General features: G+C 39.3%; 1 pseudogene; it reads right to left on the reverse strand.

The window, feature by feature from the left end:
* Window positions 1–1,058: 1,058 nt before the first annotated feature.
* Window positions 1,059–2,008, reverse strand: LOC130830591 (small glutamine-rich tetratricopeptide repeat-containing protein alpha-like; annotated as a pseudogene).
* Between the last annotated feature and the right edge of the window lie 15,995 nt (window positions 2,009–18,003).

Consider the following 18,003-nt stretch of genomic DNA (forward strand, 5'->3'; position numbering starts at 1 on the left):
TTTGAAGTTGCCATTCTATTACCTTTTGGCCTATTTTTTTTTTTTTTTTGAGGTCACGATGTCTATGTATTCCCCACACGTCACGTTACGCTTGTCACCAAGGCCAGCACGCAGGAGTTAGGACACGGGTCCCCAGACGTGTGCCAGACCGCGGGGGACTGGCGGCGACCCCCTCCTAGTCAGCTGCACACGCGGCGCGGGGTCCCCTGGCAGCGGCCCCACAGCCCAGGGCGCCTCCAGCTGCCCCGCCGCCCACCGGCCTCTCCTCCCCGCCCCTCCCCGCCCCGGGCCGCCGGGACGCCCACGGGGGCTGTCCGGCGATCTCAGGCCCAGGCGGGGGGCCCTCCTGCAGCAGCCGCCCCCTGGGGAGGAGGGCCCGCCGAGGCGATCGCGAGCCCTGGGAAGGGGGCGTGGAGAGCAGCCCCGCGTCCAGCCACATGCGCGCCCCGAAGAGAGGCCGGGACACGGCCCCGCCGCCCAGGCCGCCCGCTTCGCCCCGCCGGGCGCAGGGAGACGGGGCGCCGGGAGAGACCGGCCCCGGGAACCTGCAGCCGCAGCTCCTCATGCGAGAACCCGGGTCCGAGGGCCGGGCCGGCTGGCGGGGAGCTGGTCCAAGCGGGGGGCGGCCGGGGCGGCCAAGGCGGGCTCAGAAAGCAGCTTCCGGGGGCTGGGCGGCCCCTGAACAGATGGCGGGGGCGGGGCTGCGGGCGGGACTGGGGGCCCGGCATCCGCAGGGGCGCTTCTCACCAGAGTACCCCGCCCACCCCGCGGTCCTCTAGGAAACACTGTAGTGAGTGGAGTTTCAGCGGCTGGGGGGAGGTGGTGCTGGTCTGCGCTCACAGCTTGGGGCTCTGTTTCCAGAAGGGTCTGAGGGCCGTGACAGAGCACAAAAAGGGAAGGGAGGGTGGAGGCAAAAACATGAAACTAATAAAATCCCTCTTAACATGCAGGTCCAATTTCTTTTTCTCTCGTGGGCGGGCCAATGGGAGGAGACGGAAAAGTGCGAGAAGGCTTCCAGTGGGCCAGGGAGGACCCGATGGCACTGGAGAGCGGGGCGGTCATTCCTGCTGGTCGTCCTTGCTGGCACTGGGGGTCCGACTCCGGATCTGACTTCGGAGCTGTTCTGTCAACTCTGGGCTCTGCTGCTGCATCTGCTGAGCGAACTGCCGGCCCGCCTGGATGAGGCTGGCCAGATCATTCTGAGAGGGGCTGGTGCCGGGAGTCCCCAAGAGGTTGTGGCCGCTGGAAATCATGCCAGACGTGAGCTGTTGAACTTGGGGGTTGTTCATGAGGCTTGATGCCCCACTCATAAAGCTGGGGTTGTTGAGCAGGCCCGCGATGTGGAAGCTGCCAACGCCTCCCCTCGGGCTGGGCGCCTCTCTCAGCCGCAGCTCCACCACCTTGAGGCTGGAAGTGTAGGTCTCCTGTTGGGGTCCAGCTCCAGGGCCTTCCTGTAGCAGGCCATGGGCCACCGTGTGCTTGTTCAGGCTGGACAGCGCCAGGCGCATCCTGCCGGAAGCCTCGCTGTAGGACCTGTCTATGCAGATGGCCCGCTGGCAGTCCTGCAGCACCCCCGCATATTTCCCCAGTTTGCTGTGGGCCCCGGCTCTGTGACAGACGCAGACGGAGTTGGTGGGGTTCAGCTCCATGGCTTTCCAGTAGGAGTGCATGGCGGCCTCAAAGTTTCCTATCTTCATCTGTGCGTTTCCTTCGGTTTTGAGACATTCTGCCTCCGCCGAGTCCCCCTCCGAAGGCAGGGTTCGCTGGGGACTTCTCAGATCCGTCAGCATCTCCTTGCCTGCACAGCCGCTTCAAATATTTCCAGGAGAGCCTGGGGGAGCATGAGGTCGCTGTCCTCCACCATCACCCCAAAAACGGTCTCCAGGCACTGGATGGTGACTTCCAAGCTCTCCTGGGTGTCGGTTGAGAGCCCCCCCCCCCCCCCCCCCCGGAGCTGGTCGTGCAGGAACCAGATGATGGCATAGGCCAGGAGCTTCTTGTCATCCATCCTGAGACAGGAGGAGACAGGCCTGGGGCTTCAGGATCTTTTAGGCAGCCGAACCCCCCAATATTTTTCTAATGAGATATCAATCATCATTCTTATGATTTGTGTGACACAAGTAATGAGTTATTTTCCTCTTGCTCCTTTTCAGAATTCTCTTTATCTTTGGTCGTCAGTAGTTTGACTATTAGATGCTTAGATGTTGTTTTCTTTATATATGTATATCCCCGCTTGGATTTCACTGAGTTGTTTGGATATGCAAGTCATTTGATTTGTACCAAATTTGGGAGATTTTAATGCATTAACTGAGCAATTTTTTTTCTCCATTCTCCTTCCTTTTATTCAGAGACTCTATTTACACTTATGTTAGACTGCTTGATATTGTTCCAAAGTCCACTTAGGCTCACTTCATAGCTTTTAATCTTCTTCACTTTTTCAGACAAGATAATTTCCATTGCTCTATCTTGATTTTAACTTACTTTTACCATTATTCAATTGGCCATGTAGCCAGTCTAGAATTTCCATTAGGTTCTTTCTTATGTTTTTCACTTCTCTGCTATTTCTCATCTTTTTATTCATTTTGACTCTATTGTTCTTTAAGTCTTTGAATATATTTATAACAGCATTGTACAGAGTATAGATTCCATTATCTTCCTCTGGAGGGAACTGATTCTTGTTCTAGCATGCACTCAGTGTGGCTGGGCTTATGTTCCAAATTCTGTCTGCCTTGCTCAAACTGCTCAACATCTCAGCCTATCAGCTTTTACCTTTCACTAGTAATCTCAACTGCACATTTATGTGCAGTTTATGGGAGAGCCAAAGAGTTGAGAGGTTATAAACAAAATTTGAGACTACCATTACTGAGGGTCCCTCATTTATTGAATTTCTCTTCTCATCTTTTGGTCCCTCTTGCAGTCCCCAAACTCCATCCTCTGGTTCTACACGCCTTTAAGAATTCAATTTTCTCCTTGACTTTTAGTTACTATATGCTGTATAAATAAGGGGTTTCCCTAAGACAAAAACTATATAAACCCTTTTCTCAGGGGCTGACTCCTATCTAGTTTCTGCCAGATTTGAGTTACTTTCCAGTGTCTTCAAATAGTTGCTTTTTATATTTTGTCCAAACTTAATAGTTGATATCAGTGGAAATTATCATTTAATACAAACTCCAGTTTCATTACTCATAATTAAAATCTTAGACATTGATTTTGAGACATGCTATGCTGGTTAAGCATAACTCTTACTATAAGTCACTTAACAAACTAATATAAAACTCTTCTTAAGGTAAGTCGTTGCTGCAAAAGAGTAAAGTTGGACCCTTTCCCCTATACAATACACAAAATTAACTCCCCGTGGATCATAGGCATAAATATAAGAACTAAAACTATGAGACACTGGTAAAAAAAAAAAAAGGAAAAAATCTTTATGACCTTGGATTACGCAAGGCCTTCTTAAGTGTGATACCAAAAGCACAAGCTACAAAGAAATAATCATAAAGTTGGACTTCATCACAATTAAATGCTTTGCCTTATCTTTTCTAGAAGAGAGAATATCACAAATCTAAGTCATCTGTGAGTAGACAAAAAACAAATTTCAATTGAGATATGAGTGATACATCCATCATCACTGCAAGTTATGGGTGAAGAGAGAAAGAAGAGAAAATGAAGAGAATCCAAGTAAAAGATGCCAAAGGTGTGGAAGACATATCATCTCTCTAAAGAGAGGAAGTATTAAAAAATGGAAGATTGGAATGGCTATGAAGCAACGAAACATGGGATGTTAAGTAAACCCATTTTGAAATCTTTTAAATCCTGTTTTATACTAATGAATTTGTAAACATAATGAATTTTTCTGGTTAACTTATATAAAAATGTTTTCATGTAAACATTTTGTCATTCTTGTGTACTATCCTCCTGGACAAAAGGTCTGGATAAAAAAAGGAGAAGGCTGATATTAGTAGTGCATCAGATTTTGGTTACTAAATGAGACACACCACAACCAACAGAAAAAAGAACAAAAAGAGCACCTGGGAAGGCGTGGTGGAGAGGAGAGAATAGCAATGCTTTTTGTCTTTCAAAACTGCTCCAGAAAATCTTTCCTCTCCTCCTAAAAACAAACAAACAGAAACAGACAGAAAAAACATCCAAAAAACAAAATAAAACAAATTGTGCTGCTTTTCTTAGATTCTGTGCTACAGTGAATCTTTTGGATTCAGACTGACTTACTGCGAAGCCTATAATCACAACTGACAAGATGTTCTTTGTTTTTGGGGGCTGAATAACATTCCATTTAAGTTCATACTTCATTTTCTTGATCCATTCATTCATTGATAGACATTCAGATTGTTTATGTGTCTTGGCTACTGTGAATAATGCTGCAGTGAAAATAAAAGTGCAGTTACCTCTTAAAGATCCTGATTTTAATTCCTATGGATAAATATCCAGAAGAATTGCAGGGTCACATGGTAGGTAAAGTTTTAATTTGGGGGAAACTTCCATCCTATTTTCTATACTCTCTATGCCAACTTACATACCCACCAGCAGTGTAACAGGATCCCCTTTTCCTCACATCCTTCACCCTTTCTTCACTATCATGTACTTGCTGGCCATTTGTAGGTCTGCTTTGGAGAAATGTCTATTCAGGTCCTTTGCCCAATTTTAATCAGTTTTTTAAAAATTTGTCTTGTTTTGTTTTTAGCTATTGAGTTGAATGAATTTTGTTTGTATTTTGGATTTTAACCCCTTATCAGACTTATGCTATGAAAATATTTTCCCCTGTTCTATAGACACCTTTCAATCTTTGACTGTTTCCTTTGTTATGCATAAGCTTTTCAGTTTCATGTGCTGTTGATTTCAGTCAGTTAATATTTTGTTGAGAGTTTTTTGCATCTATATTCTTCAATAATATTGGCCTGTAGTATTATTTTTTTGTAGTGTCCTTATCTGGCTTTGGTATCAGGGTAATTCTGGCTTTATAAAATAAGTTTGGGAGTATTCATTCCCTCTTCTTCAATTTCTTGGGAAGAGTTTTAGAAAGATTGGCATTAATTCTTTAAATTCTGGGTAGAATTTACACTGAAAATATTCTAGTGCTGGGGTCTTTACAACAATGCAGTGGCTAGAAGTTGAAAATAAAACTGAGAAACAAAAGATGAATAATCTTGAAGTTTAAAAACTTGCACTTAATACTAGGATGAAAGTGGAAATACAGAGAAAAAACAAATTAATTTCCTAAATACTGATGATAAAGCAGTACATACCAAGATAAATGAGATATAGTTAAAGCGGTGATCAGAGAAAACTCCAGAGCCATATACACATACATTGATTAAAAACAAAAGAATTAAAGAAGGGAATTAAATTGCCATCTCAAATTTTAAAAAAAGAGTAAACAAGGAAACAACAAAGTAAAAGTAAAAATTAATAAATTAAAGAAAAAGGTACATCAAATCAGTAAATCAAAAATCTTGTTTTTTTAAAAAAAGCTGCAAATTAGACAATCCATTAGATAATTTCATAAAGGATAACAAGAAATAAAGCACAAAAGTAGATAAATAACAAGTGAAAATAATGATTAATAATCAACAAAAAAGCGCTAAAAACAATGTTCACATCTGTGTAAACAAACTCGAAAGCTATATGAAATGGATAATATTCTAGGAAAATTCATTTAACTACTACTGACTGCAGTAGAAATATGACACTTAAAAAACACTAACTTCCACAGAAATAATGCAGATATTTATCAAGGAATTATAAAATACACACACACACACATGCACACACACACCAGGTTTAAATGGTTTCATAGATAACTGTACAAAACATTTTCAAATCAGATAGTATCACTAAAAACAAATTGTTCCAAAGAATTGAAAAATGAACATTACTTCCAATTTGTTTTTCATGAAACAGTGTAAAATTGTACCCTAATGAAATAAAAATAGTACCAGAACAAACGTTACAGGCCAATATTACTCATGAATATTATGCTTAAAATTCTGTAGGTAATATTAGTGAATTTGACCTCCTTTCTGGTATGACACATGAGAAGTAACTACCAATAGATCTGAGATACAAATGTGAAACATGAGGATACACAAATATAGGTACAAAATAGGAGTGAATTCCTAAAAATCCTGAGTGTAAGGGAAATTTTTCTAACTATGACACTAAAAACAGATGAGATATTTTTAGTGATAAATTAAAATAATAACAAACTCGATAACCCAAAATATTTTTAAAAAAGAAATGTAAATTCAAAATACAAATTGGGAGTAAATATTTACAATATATATCAGATAATGAACTCATATTATGAAATACGCAAAGAACTGTTAAAATTGAAGGAGGAAGATGAGACATAAACAGTGGTGACATCAGAGTAAATGGCAGAATAGGCAGCTCCATGGACCTATTACTCTGCAGAAACACTGAAAAGTCAAGCAAAAACTATCAGAATCAACTTTTTCAGAGGTCTGGAAAATAGTCAGAAGCTTATAGCAAACAAGTAAACACTGAATCAAGAAAAAGGTAACTTAAAAGTGACAGGGTAGCTTTGTGGCATTTGTACTTGCCCTTTCATCATACCCCATTTCTAGCTCAGCATCAGTTGTGAAGATGATGGCCCTTTCCTGTGTGAGATCCCAGTCCTTGTGTTTCTTTGGCTCTAACCTGTCTGAGGGCCACCTGAAAGAACTATGTAAGGCTTTGGACTTTGTTTCCCCTAACTCAGAGATCACTCAAGGTGGAAGAGGGGCAAGCATTGTTCAAAAACATTGTAAGGCAAATGAAAAACCCACAGCCATCTGGGACAACTGAATCCATCCCTGAAAACCTGGGAGGAGAAACTAGGAGCTGGGATTTTTTTGGAAATGAGGGTACACAAAACCGCACATTGATATTGGGGAATTTAGAAACCCACACATCAATACATGTCAAGGCAAAACACACACTCAGAAAATGCTTGAGAAGACCCTAAGCTTTCAGCTCTGACTGCTTTCTCATGCAAACAGAAAGTGAAGGGTAAGGCAGAGCTAAATGTGGAAAGAGTGCCTCAGCATACAATCAACCAGTAAAGACTGGAAGCATTTGTTTGTTTGTTTTATCTTTCTTCCTTTGCTTATTTTCCTTTGTCTTTCTAATTTTTTCTTGGCTCTTAGTGGTGAAAATATCATTAGCTGAACACATGGTAAAGGTATAGAGACTTGAGAGAACAAATGTAACAAATAAAGAAGTTACGAAAATCGTCTAGCAGTCCCTAAACAACAACAAAAAAACCCAAACAACCCCAGCTGCATCCCACCAAAATTAACAAAAATAAACCTTGAGGAGGGGAAAGAATGTGATTTCCAGAGATACTAAATTATAATATCCAAAAGGTCTAGTTTAAAAAAATTAAGAAGGCTACAAATAAAAAAGAAAGAATGTCACATGCATGAAGAAATAAACAGAAACTATCCCTGAGAAAGCATAGACATTAGGCTTACTAGATTGACTTTAAACAAACTGTTTTAAATCAACTCAAAGAAAACCAAGAGAGCAATAGATGAATAAATCAAGAATATCAATAAAGATATAAAAATTAGAAAAAGGAGCTAAAATGTACAATAACTGAAACAAAATGTGCTGGGAAAACTGGATATTCAATTGCAAAAAAAAAAAAAAAAAAAGATGAAGTTGAACCCCTACCTCATACCATATAAAAATTTAATTCAAATTGTATCAATGACTTAAACTTAAGAGATAAAACCATAAAACTCTTAGAATAAAATATAGGAATAAATCATAGTCTCGTTCAGGCTATGATTTCTTAGATATGACACCAAAAGCAAAAAAAAAAAAAAAAAAAAAAAAAGCAAAGAAATTTGACTTCATCAAAATTATAAACTTTTGTGTAACAAAGAACATTATCCAATAACTAGATAACCTAGAAAGGAGGAGAAATACTTAAAATTATATTGCTGATAAGGCTCTGGTATCCAAAATATATAAAGAATTATTACAATGCATCAACAAAAAGACAAATAAATAACTAGAAAATTGACAAAGAACTTGAATAGGCATTTCTCCAGAGAAGATATACAATGGCCAAGAAACACATGAAACGAAGCTTCACATCATTATTCATTAGGAAAATGCACATCAAAACAACAAGATATCACTTTGTACCCACCATGAGGCCATAACCCAAAAAAAAAAGGGGGAGGTATGAAGAGCTGGAAAACATGAAGGATGTGGAGAAACTGGAACCCTCATACACTACATGAGGATAAAGTGGTGAAACTACTTTGGAAAACATTTTTACAGTTTCTCAAATGTTAAAAATAGAGTTAGCATATGACCCAGCAATTCCACTCTAAGATATATGCCCGCAAGAATTGAAAACAGATACTCAAACAAAAATTCACACAGACACACAGACACACAGACACACACACACACACACACACACACATACGCAAACATACACATGTTCATAACAGCCATAACAGCACTCTTAGCAATAGCCAGAAGATAGAAATGATCCAAATATCCATTAGCAGATGAACAGATAAACAAATTGTGATATACCTATATAATAAATATTAATCAACCATAAAAATGGAATAAAGTAGTGATAAGTCCTACATGTGGATGAACCTCAAAAATATGCTGAGTGAAAGAAGCCAGATATGAAAGACTACATACTGACGGAAGATGGCCAAGATGGCAGAGTGGGAAGGCCCTGAGTTCACCTCTTCCCACAGGCATACCAACATTACAACAATTTCCAGAATAGCTATTGATGAGAATGATCTGAAGACTAGCAGAAAAGATTTTTTCCCACATCTCAATAAAGATTAAAACACAACAAGAAAGGTAGGAGGGGCAGAGATGCAGTAGAATTAAGACCTACAACCCCAGGTAGGTAACCCACAATGGAAGGATAATCAGAATTGCAGAGGTTCTACCGAGGAATGATTGATCTGGGCCACATATCAAACTCCCCAGTTGGGAGTGGAGGGTCCTACACCACAAAGATGAAACTCCAGAACATCCAGCTTTGAAAGCTAGTAGGGTTTATATATGCAAAAGCCAGAGGGCTGTGGGAAACTGGGACTGCATTCTTAAAGGGCACATGCAAAATCTCACATGCTCTGAGCAGAAGCAATAAATGAAAAGTAGCCTGAGTTAGACCCAGTTGCTGATCTTAGAGAAACCTTCCAGAGAGGGAGGAAACCAGTGGGACTCCTCCTAGAAACACAGTTGCTGGTGACAGTCATTTAAGGGCACTTGATTTATCACAAGGACACTGGTGCTAAGAAGCATCATTTTGGAGTCCTCCATCTAGACTGGTAGCATCAGGACCAGGGCCAGTCCAATAGCATGCCAGCACCAGCCCCAGGACACCCTAGGACAGGCAACAAATTGTGCCGGGACACAACCTTGTCTATCAGCAGCCAACAGTCCCTTCACAAGGCAGGGTCTGGTCACCAACCAGGCCAGGGGCCAGCCCTACCTACAAGTGCACCCACAGTAGTCAGCCCCACCACAACAGTAGGGCCTACTCAGCACATACAGCTGAGATCATATGGCTCTGGTGACCACACGGTAGTGTGCTGTGGGCACCACAGGACATCTCCTACACATGGTCACTTCTCCAAGATGCTACCTAACATATACAAATAAACACAGAACTAGGCAAAATGAGATGACAAAGAATATGTTTCAAATGAAGGAATAAGATAAAGCCACAGAGGAAAACGAAGTGAAGTAGAGATAAGCAATCTCCCAATAAAGATTACAAGGTAATGATCATAAGAGGCTCAAAGAAAATGGAAGAAGAATGGATAAACACAGTGAAAAGGTAAACAAAGAATTAGAATATATAAAGAACCCAAAAGAGCTGAAGAATAGAATAACTGAAATAGAAAATACACTAGAAGACATCAAGAGTAGATTAGATAAAAGAGGAATGGATCATGGAACTGGATAACAGACAAGTGAAAAAAAACTCAATCTAAACAGGAATTTTTTTTTTAAACTGAGGAGACTTTAAAAGACCTCTGGGACAACATCAGGCATACTAACGTTTGCATTAAAAAGGTCCCAGAAGGAGAAGAGAGAGAGAGAAAGGGGCAGGGAACTTATTTGATATTAGCTGAAAACTTCTCTAACCTGGGAAAGCAAACAGAAATCCAAATCCAGAGAGTCCCAAACAAGAGCAACCCAAGGAGAACCACACCAAGACACATTATAATTAAAATGATAAACCTTAAAGTAAAAAGGAGAATATTAAAAACAAAGAGCAACTATTTATATATTCAATATAAGAGAACTTCCATAAGATTGTCAGCTTACTTTTCAGCAGAAACTTTGCAGTTTGGGAGGGAGTGGCAGAATATATTTAAAGTGATGAAAGGAAAAAACCTGCAACCTATATTCTACACAGCAAGGCTATCATTCATATTTGAAGGAAAGACAGTTTTACAGACAGGCCAAAGCCAAAAGAGCTCAACACCACTAAACCAGCTTTACAAGGTTAAAGGGACTTCTCTAAGTGGAAAAGAACACGATTGAAAATATGCAAATTACAAAAGAAAAAATCTCATTGGTAAACTCAAATGTACAAAAAGGTAGTAGATCGACCACTTATAAAGGCAGTATGAAGGTTAAAAAAAATGGTAAAATCATTTTTATCCATAACAAGAAGTTAAAGAACACATCAAACAAAAAGATGTAAAATATGATATCAAAAACATTAAATGTCAGAAAAGGGAGTAAAATTGCCAGGTTGTTACAATGCATTTGAACTTAAGAGGTCAGGAACTCTAATATATATTTACATTAAAGCTATATATAACCTTTTTATAAACAAGCTAAAAATCTGTAATAGATATACACATAAAAAAAAAAAAGAAGGGAATCCAAATATGAGATTAAAGGTAGTCACCAAAGCACAAGGGAAGAGAGCAAAAGAAAGGAACATAAAAGAACTGCAAAAACAATCTGAACAATTAACATCATGTCAATAAGTATATACTTATCAATAATTACAATAAATGTTTATACACTAGATGCTCCAACCAAAAGATAGTGGCTGAATGGATAAAAAATCAAGACACATATATATTGCCTATAAAGGATTTACTTCAAATCTCAAAGCACACACAAACTGAAAGTGGGGTGATGGAAAAAGTATTCCATGCAAATGGAAATGAAAAGAAATATGGAACAGCAACACTTAATCAGACGAAATACTTGAAAACAAGAAACTAAGAAGGACATTACATAAAAATGGGGATTAATCTGACCAGCTAAAGAACAATGATAAATATATATATGCACCCAATAAAGGGGCACCTAATTGCATAAAGCAAATATTAAAAAACATGAAGGTAGAAATTGACACTAACAAAATAATAATGAGAGCCTTTAATGCCCCTTTTACATCAATGGACAGGTTATCCAGACAGAAAATCAATAAAGAAACACTAACCTTAAAAGACAAGTTTGATCAGGTGAACTTAATAAATATGAAGAGAATATTCCTATATATGTATATAGGAATATATATATATATATATATATATATATATATATATATATATGTGTGTGTGTGTTTATATACATATATATAAAATCAATTGAATATATATTCTTTTCAGTGGCACGTGTAACACTCTCCAGAATAGATCACGAGAGGCCACAAAACACGTTTCAGTAAATTTAAAATTAAAATCATATCAAGCATCTTTCTGATCACAGTGCTATGGGCTAGAAATCATGAACAAGAGAAAAACTGCAAAAAACACAATCACAGGAACGCTAAAAAATATGCTACTAAGTGACCAATGGGTCACTGAAGATACCAAAGATGAAATCAGAAAACATCTAGAAAATTAAAAATGGAAAAACAACAATCCAAAATCTATGGGACAGAGCAAAAGCCTTTCTGCAAGGGAAATTTATAGAAATACAAGCCTACTTCAGGAGGCAAGAAATACATCAAGTCATCAAACAAACTTAAACCTAAAAGACCTAAAACCTAAAAACCAAACCAAACAAAAACAAACAAAACAAAACAAAACAAAACATTTGTAGAAGGAAGGAAATGATAAAGATCAGAGTGGAAATAAGTGAAAAAGAGACTAAAAAAAAAAATAGAGAAGATCAATGAGGCTAAGAGTAAGTTTTTTTGAAAAACTAAAACTGGAAACCTTACTGGGAAAGTTAATCAAAGTAGTCTTGTTCAGGCTTCAGAGGCAATAATAGGCCTTTGACTGAAGAGAGACCCTGAAAAGAGTTACATGTCAAATGCTGATCAGCAGAAGCCACGAAAGTAGGTCTGGAGAACCAGTAAAGGGAGTAAGTCCAGTAAGTCTTGAGAACAACAGATAAGGAAGACAATAAATCCAGCAGCTCTTGAGAACCAACAACAGGAGTAAGTCATGAAGCTCCCTGGGCCCTGGGAACCTGGCTGGTTCCCAGGAATCAAACATTCTGAGACTTACAATTGGAAATACAAGCATTTAACATAAGAACCAGAGCTGCCCATTTGCAGGTACACTGATGATCGTCACCTTGGGGCGTGGTGCGTGTTAAAACCTGGGCTTTTTGAGCAGTAATCTGAAATCTCATCCAAGGGGTGGACACACTGCCCGAGACCTTCCCACTTGGGACTCCAGACTGCTGTTCCAGGGACTTCTCAGTATTGCTTGGATCTGAATGAAGTTCTCCCAAATTGGTGATGTATGCACGTCTCTCTCTTTATATGTTGCTTGTCCTCTCAATGTGGTGATAAATGTTCTCTCGAACTAGTAACCTACATGGTGATGTAACTGCTCCCAAATTGATGATGATGATGATGATGATGATGATGTGTGTGTGTGTGTGTGTGTGTGTGTGTGTGTGTGTGTAGCTTGTCCTCGTACTGTAACTTACTAATAATATAAAAAATTTTCTTATTTCTTGCTTATTAAAGTGTGAACTGGTTATTTTGCCAGCGAATCCTCTGAACCTGAAGCTGAAAGCAGGTCTTTCAGCAAAACAAAACTTTAGCTAGACTAATCAAGAAAAAAAAAAGAGAAAGAAAAGAGGAGAATTTACAACTGATACCACAAAATACAAAGGGTCATAAGAGGTTACTATGAACAACTATAACCAATAAAATGGACAGCCTAGAAGAAACTGAAAACTTCCAGAAATGTACAATTTTCCAATACTGAATTAGACAGAAATACACAACATGAATAGACCAATTACCAGTAATGAAATTGATTCAATAATAAAAAACTCTCAACTAACAAAAGACCAGGGCCAGAAGGCTTCACAGGTGAATTCTATGAAACATTTAAAGAAGAAATCATGCCTCTCCTTCTCTAGCCATTCCTAAATATTGAATATGGAGTGCTTCGGAACTCATCCTGTGAGGCCAGCATCATTCTGATACTAAAACAAAAGACAACATAAAGAAGAAAATACAAGCCAATATCTCTTATGAGAATAGATGCAAAAATCCTCAGCAAAATATTACCAAGCTAAATTCTACAAAAATTAAAATACTCATATACCATATGGCTTTATCCCATGGATGCAAGAATGAATCATTTGCAAATTAGTGTGATGCACTGCATTAAGAAACTGAAGAATAAAAATCATGATTATCCCAATAGAATCAGAAAGATCTTTTGACAAAATTCAATATCGATTTATAATAAAAATCTCTCAACAAAGTGTCCAGAGAGGGAACACACCTCAACATAATAAAGGCCATATATGACAAAGCTACAGCCAACATCATACTCAATGATGAAGAACTGAAAATATTTTCTCTAAGATCAGGAGCAAGGCAAGTATACCCATTCTTACCACTTTTATTCAATATAATATTGGAAGTCCTAGCCACAGCAATCAGAAAGTAAAAGAAATAAGAGGTATCCAAATTGGATGGGAAGAAGTCAAACTGTCACTCTTTGCAGATAACATGATACTATATACAGAAAACTCAAAGTCTCCACTGAAAAGTTGTTAGATCTAATAAGTAAATTCAGTAAATTTGCAGGATGCAAGATTAATATACAGAAATCTCCTGCTTTCCTATACACTAATAATGAACTCTCAGAAAGAGGAGCAGTGGTTAAGAATTTGCCTGCCAATGCAGGGGACACAGTTTCGAGCCCTAGTCCAGGAAGATCCAACATGCTGTGGAGCAATTAAGCCTGTGTGCAACAACTACTGAGTCTGCACTCTAGAGCCCATGAACCACAACTGCTGAGACTGTGTGCCACAACTACTGAAGCCCATGCACCTACACTCCATGCTGTACAACAAGAGAAGCCACAGCAATGAGAAGCCTGCATGCTACAACAAAAGTAGCCCCTACTAGCCACAACTAGAGACAGCCCAGATACAGCAATGAAGACCCAATGCAGCCAGAAATAAATTAAAATAATTTAAAAATTTTTGAAATAGATAAATTGGGTTCAAGATGGCAGAGTAGGAGGAAGTGTGCTCAATCCCTCTTGCAAGAGTACCGGAATTACAACTAACTGCTGAACAATCATCAACAGAAAGACACTGGAACTCACCAAAACACACACCCCACATCCAGAGACAAAGGCAAGCTGCAATGAGACAGTAGGAGGGGTCCAATCATGATAAAATCAAAGCCCATAACTGCTGGGTTGGCCACTCACAAACTGGAGAAAAGTTATACCACAGAAGACCACCCACTAAAGTGAGGGTTCTGAGCCCCACATCAGGCTTCCCAACCTGGGGGTCTGGCAACAGGAGGAGGAATCCCCAGATGATCATACTTTGAAAGCCAATGAGATTTGATTGTAGGACCTCCATGGGACCGAGGGAAACAAAGACTCTGCTTTTGGATGGCACTTAAAATGTAGTGTGCACACCAGGACCTAGGGGGAAGGAGCAGTGACCCCATAGAAGACTGAACCACACATACCTGCTGCTGTTGGAGGGTTGCCTGCAGAGTTGGGGGGCAGATGTGGCTAACCATGGGAAAAGGGACACTGGCAGCAGGGGTTCTGGAAAGTGCTCATTGGCATGAGCCCTCCCAGAGTCTGTCCCCATTAGCCCCAGCAAAGAGCCTCTAAGCCCCAGTGCAGGGTAGCCTCAGGCCAAACAAGCAACACGGTGGGAACACAGCCCCACCCATTGGCAGACAAGTGGATTAAAGTTTTACTGAGCTCTGCCCACCCAGCCCTACCGAACATCATTCCCTTCCATGAGGAAGCATGCAGGAGCCTCTTAGAGCGCTTCCTCCACAAGAGGACAGAGACCAGTACCAAGCAGTATCAGAAGTATTTCATTCTGTGGAACTGAAAACCATAGGCACAGAAAGATAGAGAAAATGAAAAGGCAGAGGACTTTGGACCAGATGAAGGGACAAGATAAAACACCAGAGAAACAAATAAATGAAGTCGACATAGGCATCCTTTCAGAAGAAGAATTCAGAATAATGATGGTGAAGATGATCCAGGACTTGGAAAAAATACTGGATGCAAAAATCAAAGAGATGCAAGAAAAGTTTACCAAAGACCTAGAAGAATTAAAAACAAACAAACAGAGATATGCAACACAATAACGGAAATGAAAATTACACTAGAAGGAACCAATAGCAGATTAACTGAGGCAGAATGGCGAATAAGGGTCCTGGAAGACAGAATGGTGAAAATCATTGATGTGAAAAAGAATAAAGAAAAAAGAATGAAAAGAACTGAAGACAGCCTGAGAGACCTCTGGGGCAATGATAAATGCACCAACGTTCACATTTTAGGGGTCCCACAAGGAGAAGAAAGAGAGAAAAGACCTGAGAAAATCTTGGAAGAGATTATAGTCGAAAATTTCCCTTACATGGGAAAGGAAATAGCCACCCAAGTGCAGGAAGCGCAGAGAGTCCCAGGCAGGATAAACCCAAGGAGAAACATGTCAAGACACATACTAGTCAAATTGACAAAAATTGAAGACAGAGAAAAATTAAAAAGATATAAGGGAAGAAAATGAAACACAACAAACAAAAAAATAAAAACAACAAGGCAAAAACAGCAAATAACACACAAGGGGACTCCCATAAGGTTAACAGCTGATATCTCAACAGAAGCTGTGCAAGCCAGAAGGGAGTGGCACTATATATGTAAAGTGATGAAAGGCAAGAACCTACAACCAAGAATACTCTATCCAGCAAGGATCTCATTCAGATTCAATGGATAAATCAAAAGCTTTACAGACAAGCATCAGCTAAGAGAATTCAGCACCACCAAACCAGGCTTACAACAAATGCTAAAGGAACTTCTCTAAGTGGGAAACATAAAAGAAGAAAAGGACCTACAAAAACACAAACAAAACAATTAAGAAAATGGTAATAGGAACACACATTTCAATAATTACCTTGAAGAAAAATGACTAAATGCTCCAACCAAAAGACACAGACTGGCTGAATGGATACAAAAACAAGACTCACATATATGCTGCCTACAAGAGACCCACTACAAACTTAGGGACACATACAAACTGGAGGTGAGGGGATGGACAAAGATATTCCATGCAAATGGAAGTCAAAAGAAAGCTGGAGTAGTGATACTCATATCAGGAAAAATAGACTTTAAAATAACAAATATTATAAGAGACAGGAAAGGACACTACATAAAGATCAAGGGATTAATCCAAGAAGAGGAAATAACAATTATAAATATATATGCACCCAATATAGGAGCACCTCAATACAAAAAAACAAACAACAATCCAATCAAAAAATGGGCAGAAGACCTAAATAGTCATTTCTCCAAAGCAGACATATGGATGGCCAAGAGGCACATGAAAGGCTGCTCACCATCGCTAATTATTAGAGAAGTGCAAGTCAAAACTACAATGAGGTACCACAAAACACTGGTAAGAATGGGCATCATCAGAAAATCTACAAACAGTAAATGCTGGAGAGGGTGTGGAGAAAAGGGAACCCTCTTGCACAGTTGGTGGGAATGTAAATTGATACAACCACTATGGAGAACACTATGGAGGTTCCTTGCAAAACTAAAAATAGAGTTTCCTTATGACCCAGCAATCCCACTGCTGGGCATGTACCCAGAGAACACCATAATTCAAAAAGACACATGCTCTCCAAAGTTCATTGCAGCACTTTTTACAATAACCAGGTAATGGAAGCAACCTAAATGTCCGTCAACAGATGAGTGGATAAAGAAGATGTGGTACATATATACAATGGAATATTAGCTGTAAAAAGATTCGAAATTGGGACATTTGTAGCGACGTGGATGGACGACCTAGAGACTGTCATACAGAGTGAAGTGAGTCAGAAAAAGAGAAACAAATATCGTATATTAACACACACATGTGTAATATAGAAAAATGGTATGGATTAACCAGTTTGCAAGGAAGAAATAGAGACAGAGATGTAGAGAACAAACATATGGACACCAAGTGGGGAAAGTGCAGAGGGTTGGGAGGGAATGAATTGAGAGATTGGGATTGCCATATATACATTACTAATAAGAAAAAAAAATTAAATTGTACACTTTAAATATATGCAGTGTATTGTATGTTAATTGTATCGTGATAAAATTTCTTAAAGAAAAAAATAGATAAATAAATAACATGCCTGGAATATATTGAACCAAGGAGGAGAAAGACCCATAGTCTGAAAGCTAGAAAACACTGGTGAAGAATATTGAAGATGATACAAAGAAATGGGAAGAGATCCCATGCTCTTGGACTGGAAGAATAAAGATTGTTAAAAGGTCCATCCTACCAAAAGAAATCTACAGATTTAATGCAATCCCTATCAAATTAGAAAAGATATTTTTTCACAGAATTAGACCAAATAATTCTTAAATTTATATGGAACCACAAAAGACCTCAATTGCCAAAGCAATCTTGAGGAAATCAAACAAGCAAACAACAACAACAAAAAAACTAGAGGTATCACACTCTCTGAGTTCAGAATACACTACAAAGGTACAGTAATCTAAACTACATGGT

Source organism: Hippopotamus amphibius, chromosome 10 (assembly GCF_030028045.1).
Source record: "Hippopotamus amphibius kiboko isolate mHipAmp2 chromosome 10, mHipAmp2.hap2, whole genome shotgun sequence".
In the NCBI taxonomy this organism is placed as follows: Eukaryota; Metazoa; Chordata; class Mammalia; order Artiodactyla; family Hippopotamidae; genus Hippopotamus; species Hippopotamus amphibius.